Source organism: Vombatus ursinus, unplaced genomic scaffold (assembly GCF_900497805.2).
Source record: "Vombatus ursinus unplaced genomic scaffold, bare-nosed wombat genome assembly UNPS02014812.1, whole genome shotgun sequence".
Lineage (NCBI taxonomy): Eukaryota > Metazoa > Chordata > Mammalia > Diprotodontia > Vombatidae > Vombatus > Vombatus ursinus.
The window spans coordinates 101,498,181-101,505,283 of NW_020954590.1; the positions used below are offsets into that span (position 1 = coordinate 101,498,181).

A 7,103-nucleotide genomic window follows, 5' to 3' on the forward strand; every position below is an offset into this window, starting at 1 on the left:
TGCTAGCTATAGCAATAAGAGAAGAAAAAGAAATTGAAGGAATTAGAATGCACAATGGGGGGGGGATATTACTCTTGCAGATGCTACAATGGAATACATAGAAAATCCTAGAGAATCAACTAAAAAACTACTGGAAATAATTAACAACTTTAGCAGAGTTGTAGGATATAAAATAAATCTTCATGAATCATCAGCATTTCCATATATTAACAACAAAGTCTTACAGCAAGAAATGAAGGAGAGAGGATGAAAGAAACAGAGACAGAAACTAGCTAAGCTTAAAGTCATTCCTCCAGAAAAGGCTTTCTCCAGAAAAAGCAGCCTTTCCTCAAAACCCTATAACATAGACACCAAATTCAAACCAAGACTGGAACAGGCTATGTAGAATATTATCCCAGATAAAAGAAGACTTTCAAAGCAGGAAAATGGGCACCACTCAAGAAAAAAGATCACATTATGATTCACTGGAGGCTACTTCAAGTGCTGAATCCTCTGTGGTATCAAATGCTAAAGTATGCATTGTTTCATCTTCTAAAAAAGAGAGAGAAGTCATCTTACCTAAAGCACCTATTAGGTATTCTTCTGTGTCATCCAGGCTCAAGAAATGAAGAGAGAGGAATTTCAATGATGTTGCTAATACATCTTCAATGAAAATATCTGGTAAATCTTTGCCTTTTCAAAACAGCAGTATTACTAAGGTCCTCCAGCTATATTTACAGATGTTGTTTTGTGCAGCCCAAGCATTTCAAGGCCTTCATGGAAAAACTTATGAAATTCCAATTCCACTAGTAGTACACTGAGAAAAAAAAACTAAAAGTTTATTTTGATAGTAAGGAGGAAAAATTAGATTGCAACCTGGAGAGTGATGAAGAAGACACTGTGTTAAAACCACAGCAACAAATCATATCTTTGAATTCCAGTCAATCTGCAGCTCAAGAAAAACCTTTTGTTCTTACAGAAAAATATAGAACATTATCATCAAATGTTTCAGTAAGTGTTCATTATCAGTGTTATGAGAACACTTTAGAGTCCCTAGCGAAGGAGAACAAAAATCCTCCAAGGTCAGATAAATGAGAAAAACAGCTGAAGGAAAATTTAGTTAAAGGTCAGAAGATAAAATCTCAAATTGAAGCAGAAGAATCAGAAAATACAGATGACAGTGGAAAACTCCAAGAAAAGCATAGGCAGTTTGTAAGGAAATTCTTCATAGCTTTCAATGTTATTCCTTATCGCCATCTTGGTGAAGAAATGTTTCACTTTTTTGATTATGGAAAAATTTTCAATCAGTAGACATTGTACTTAAGGGACTGTAATTTTGTTCCAAAGAGTGCCATTGACGATCTTATTCTGCAATGAGAAAAAACACAGCAATTCTTTTAACAACACAAAAATATCTCAGCACCACCTATCACTACATGCAATGCCCTATACCTGTGTTAAAGTGGTTGTTTCAGATCATGTCTCTTCACACAGACTGTATTGTTTCTACATAGCTTTTGAATATATTGATAGATACAATAATTAGAAATGATGCCACTAGTGGCTCATCAATGTGGCCTTGGATCCCACCACTGTCTGATATAGCAACTGTATTTTTCAATGTCTCAGTTAGGATTGTTTATGTCCTGTGCAGAATCTTCAGCCTCTCTTTAATGAAGATTTTTTTTAAATTTTGGAGTATACAGCATATCTGAAGAAGCAAAAAGTGAAGACTCTAATAGCAGAAACTGCTGCTTCATGTCTTCCAGAAACTAAGATTTATTCATTTATTTAGTTTTAGTTTTCAACAATCACTTCCATAAGATTTTGAGTTCCAAATTTTCTCCCCATCCCTCCTCTCCCTCCATCCCAAGACGTCATGCAATTTGATAAACATTCTACATATACCTTTATATTAAACACATTTTCACATTGATCATGTTGCAAAGAAGAATTAGAACCAATGGGATAAATTACAAGAATGAAGAAATGAGAAAGAGAGAGAGCAAATAATATGCTTTAATCTGCATTAAGGCTCCATAGTTCTTTCTCTGGATCTAGACAGCATTTTCCATCATGAGTCTTTTGGAATTCTCTAAGATCCTTGCATTGCAGGAAAAAAAAAAAGAGCTGTCTATCAAAGTCAGTCATCGCACAACATGGCTCTTACTGTATACAATGTTCTCCTGGTTCTGCTCACTTCACTCAGCATCATTTCACATAAATCTTTCCAGGTTTTTTTCTGAAGTCAGCCTGTTCATCCTTTCTTATAGCACAATAGTATTGCATTACATTCATATACCACAACTTGCTCAGCTATTCCTCAACTGATGGGTATCCCCTCAATTTCCAATTCTTTGCCACCACAAAAAGAGCTGCTATAAATATTTTTGTACCTGTGGGTCCTTTTACCATTTGCATGATCTTTTTGGTATAAAACCCTGGAAATGGTATTGCTGGGTCAAAGGGTATGCACATTTTCATAGCCCTTTGGGAATAATTCCAAATTGCTCCCCAAAATGGTTGGATCATGGGGGCCAGAGCCAAGATGGTGGAGTAAAAGCAGTGACTTGCTTAAGATCTCCCCAAAACCCCTCCAAATACCTATAAAAATGGCTCTAAACAAATTTTAAAGCACCAGAACCCACAAAAAAGACAGAGTGAAACAAATTTCCAGCCAAAGACAGCCTGGATGGTTGATCAGAAAAGTATATCACGCTGGACTGAGAGAGAAGCACAGTTCAGCATGGGCACACAGGCCTCAGTGAACCTGAAGCAGGCCTCAGAGGACTGAATTGCAGGCAGCTGTGGTGGTTTCCAGACTTCTCAACCCTTGAACACCAAAGACAACTTAGGTCAGTGGGAAAAGTCTGTTTCTATGGTGGTAAGAGAGGAGTGCAGAGACCCAGACCCATTCCCTGGGGTGGAGGCTGCTTCCTGAGCTTTCTGCCCACAGACTGATGGGGAATTGAGTGGCTGATCAGAGGGAGATTGCAGGAATCTCTCTACTGGTGCAGGATTCTCTTGCTTTGCCCATGCTTGGATCTGGGTCACAGTTTTGGGTGGCAGTCCTGGGGCAAGGAGGAGAGCTGGTGTGGTGGTGCTTGTAGTGACTGTGGAGAGGAAATCCTCACAGTTCCAAGACAGAAAAGAGTGCTCATGGTCACTCATAGACAAGAGTACAGACCAGGAAAGGAATAAACACCTCACCTTTGATCATAGCACCTTGGAAGAACTGAAAATGTACAGGTCCCTAGAAGTATCTCTGAAAACAGGTGCACTAACCCCCTGAAGCTTGGGACAGTACATTCTCCACACTGGAAACAGACTCCTACCTTAATAAAGAGTCTATAACTCAAGTAATTGAACAAGATCATGAGCAAGCAGCACAAAAAGAGTCAGACTGTATTATCTTACTTTGGTGACAAAGAAGATCAAAACACACAACCAGAAGAAGACAATGAAGCCAAAGCTCCTACATCCAAAGCCTCCAAGAAAAATATGAATTGGTCCCAGGCCATGGAACAGCTCAAAAAGGATTTTGAGAAGCAAGTAAGAAAAGTAGAGGAAAAACTGAGAGTGATGCTAAAGGAGACCCAAAAAAATACTGAAGAAAATAACACCTTAAAAAATAGCTTAACCCAAACAGCAAAAGAGGTCCAAAAAGCCAACGAGGAGAAGAATGCCCAAAAAAGCAAAATTGGCCAAATGGAAAAGGAAGTCCAAAAGATTACTGAAGAGAATACTTCCTTAAAAATTAGAATGGAGAAATTGGAAGCTAATGACAATTTGAGAAATCAAGGCACTGTAACACTAATCCAAAGGAATGAAAAAATAGAAGAGAATGTGAAATGTCTCATTGGAGAAACAACTGACCTGGAAAATAGATCCAGGAGATAGAACTTAAAAATTATTGGACTATCTGAAAGCCATGATCAAAAAAAGAGCCTAGACATCATCTTTGAAGAAATTATCAAGGAAAACTGCCCTGATATTTTAGAACCAGAGGGCAAAATAGAAATTGAAAGAATCCACCAATCACCTTCTGAAAGAGATCCCCAAAGGGAAACTCCTAGGAATTTTGTAGCCAAATTACAGAATTCCCAGGTCAAGGAGAAGATATCGCAAGCAGCCAGAAATAAACAATTCAAGTATTGTGGAAACACAATCAGAATAACAAAAGATTTAGCAGTTTCTACATTAAGGGACTACAGGGCATGGAATATAATGTTCTGGAGGGCAAAGGAGATTGGAGTACAACCAAGAATCACCTACCCCAGCAAAACTGAGTATAATATTTCAGGGTAAAAAATGGTCATTCAATGAAATAGGGGACTTTCAAGCATTCCTGTGGAAAAGACCAGAGCTGAATAGAAAATGTGACCTTCAAACACAAGACTCAAGTGAAACATGGAAGAGGTAAACAGGAAAGAGAAATTATAAGAGACTTATTAAGGTTGAACTGTTTATATTCCTGCAGGGAAAGATGATATTTGTAACTCATGAGTCCTTTGTCAGTATTAGGATTGTGGGAGGGAAAAAAAGTTATATGTGTGTATAGATAGATAGACAGAGGGCACAAGGTGAGTTGAAGATGAATGGGTGATATCTGGAAAATAAAATTAAGGGGTGAGAGAGGATTATACTGAGAGAAGGAGAAAGGGAGAAGTAGAATGAGGTAAAATATCTCACATGAAACAGACAAGAAAAGGCTTTTACAGTGTAGAGGAAATGGGGGAAGGTGAGAGGTAATGAGTGAATCTTATTCTTATAGGATTTGGCTTAAGGAGAGAATAACATACACAATTGGGGTATGGAAATTTATCTTAACCTACAGAAAAATAAGGGGGGAAGGGGACAAGAGATCAGGGGGTTGATAGAGGGGAGGTCAGATTGGGGGAGGGGGTAATCAAAAGCAAACACTTCTGAGGAGGGACAGGGTCAAAAGAGAGAATAGAATAAATGGGGGGTAGGATAGGATGAAGAGAAATATATTTAGTTTTTCACAACGGGACTACTATGAAAGTGTTTTGCATGGCTACACATCTATAACCTATATCAAGATGCTTGCCTTTTCAATGAGGTTAGGTGGGGAAGGAGGAAGGGAGAAAATTTGTAACCCAAACTTTTAAAAAACACATGTTAAAAATGAAAAAAAAAGTTAGAAAAGAAAAAAAATGATTGCATCATTTCACAACTCCACCAACAATGCATTACTGTTCCAATTTTCCCATGTCTTCTCCAATATTTATCATTTTCCTGTTTTGTAATGTTAACCAATCTGATAGGTGTGATGTGGTACTTCAGAGTTGTTTTGATTTGCATTTCTCTAATCAATAGTGATTTAGAGCTTTTTTTCAGATGCCTATAGATAGCTTTAATTTCTTCATCTGAAAACTGCCTGTTCATATCCTTTGACCATTTATCAATTGGGGAATGATTTGTACTCTTATAAATTTGACTCAGTTCTCTATATATTTTAGAAATGAGGCCTTTATCAGAGACATTGGTTGTAAAAAGTCTTTCCCAGTTTTCTGCTTCCCTCCTAATGTTGGTTGCATTGGTTTTGTTTGTGCAAAAGTTTTTAATGTAATCAAATTTTTCCATTTTGTATTTCATAAAGTTCTCTATCTCTTGTTTTCTCATACATCCTTTAATTCTCCACAAATCTGACAAGTAAACTATTATTTGCTCTCCCAGTTTGCTTATAGTATCAGCCTTTATATCTAAATCATGATCCCATTTTGACTTTATCTTGGTGTACGGTGTTGGCCTGTGCCTGGTTTCTGCCATATTCTTTTCCAGTTTTTCCAGTAGTTTTTGCCAAATAGTGAGTTCTTATCCCAGATACAGGAGTCTTTGGGTTTATCAGGAACAAACGTTTTTATTGTAGTTAAGTTTATAGGTGTGTGTACAGTTATATACCCAGAAGGCTACACAGATCAAAAAATAATCTTTCTGCTTTTAATGTTCCTGAAAATGAGTTTGGAAAATCACCTGAAAGAGATTGCACTAGTGGACCTTCAAAATCTCTTGATAAACCCATTGAAAAATGTTAGAGACTGGGACACAAAGATGCCTTACCTCTGTATGTCTATAAGTGAGCTGCTCACTAACCATCACAATCTTTTGTGTTGGGTGCAGTTTGTCTCTAAATGGACAGCATATGGAAGGCAGGTAGGACAGCATCTCAGCCTAGTGATTACTGCTAAATTTCTGGACAAAAAAACTGAAGATATTCCAAGTGCCATTGACCTGAGATTTTGCTCCTTTGTCAATACCTTATATAAATGAAACTTTATGATTTGTTAAAGAAAATGATAGCAAAGAAAACCGAGGAACAGCAAGATAACCTTACCAAAGACTGTTTAGGTCTAGACCTTGAGCAACAGGCATATTATCTGATCTATGGTCTTTTTCACTTTGTCAGCAAAGTTAGTTCCTATTCTTTCCCTTTTCAATGAAGCAAATATTTGCTGCAGTTCTGTGGTTCTCTGGAGAAGTAAATAAAGTGTTATGTCAGAGAAGATGCAAGATAGGACAAAGGTAATCAATTTAGTTGCCATAATACATGGAGAATGGCAAGAAATGAGCCAAAATTCTCAGCCTATTCAGGGAAAGCTGCATGACTTCTGTTACCAGATTCTTAATTGAAGTAGCCAAAATGTTGACCTAAGAGAAATTGAACTGAAAAAGAAATTTTCCTGAAGATGTGGAAAATGTAGTTGTAAACTTACATAGAAACATTTGCATGGGGAGATAAAACAAGCAATATGCCATTTGAATCTAGACTCTACAAGCAAATGTAAAGTATAAACTTTGGATGGGATTGTCTGATACTTTTATAGTTGATGCTAAAGATACAACTTGGTTCCTGTTTTAGGAACAGAACACATGTCTATTAATCCAGTGTGTTATGTATAAATGTACTTTTTTAAAAAAATTCCCATCAAATTACTGATTTATCTTGTCCTGACAAGTTACCCAAAGTCCTGAATTGAAGTACTAAGAAATTTGGATACATTTGCCAAGATTATTCATGTTGCTGTCCCTTTGTAAAACCCTGTATTGTAATTACTTATGAGATGTATGGCCTTGAGAACAATTCACTCCATTTGAAAATC

The 7,103-nt window shown here is 37.0% G+C and overlaps 1 pseudogene; it reads left to right on the forward strand.

The window, feature by feature from the left end:
* The first annotated feature begins 425 nt into the window (after positions 1 to 425).
* LOC114054036 lies at positions 426 to 6,633 on the forward strand (annotated as a pseudogene).
* The last annotated feature ends 470 nt before the right edge of the window (positions 6,634 to 7,103 follow it).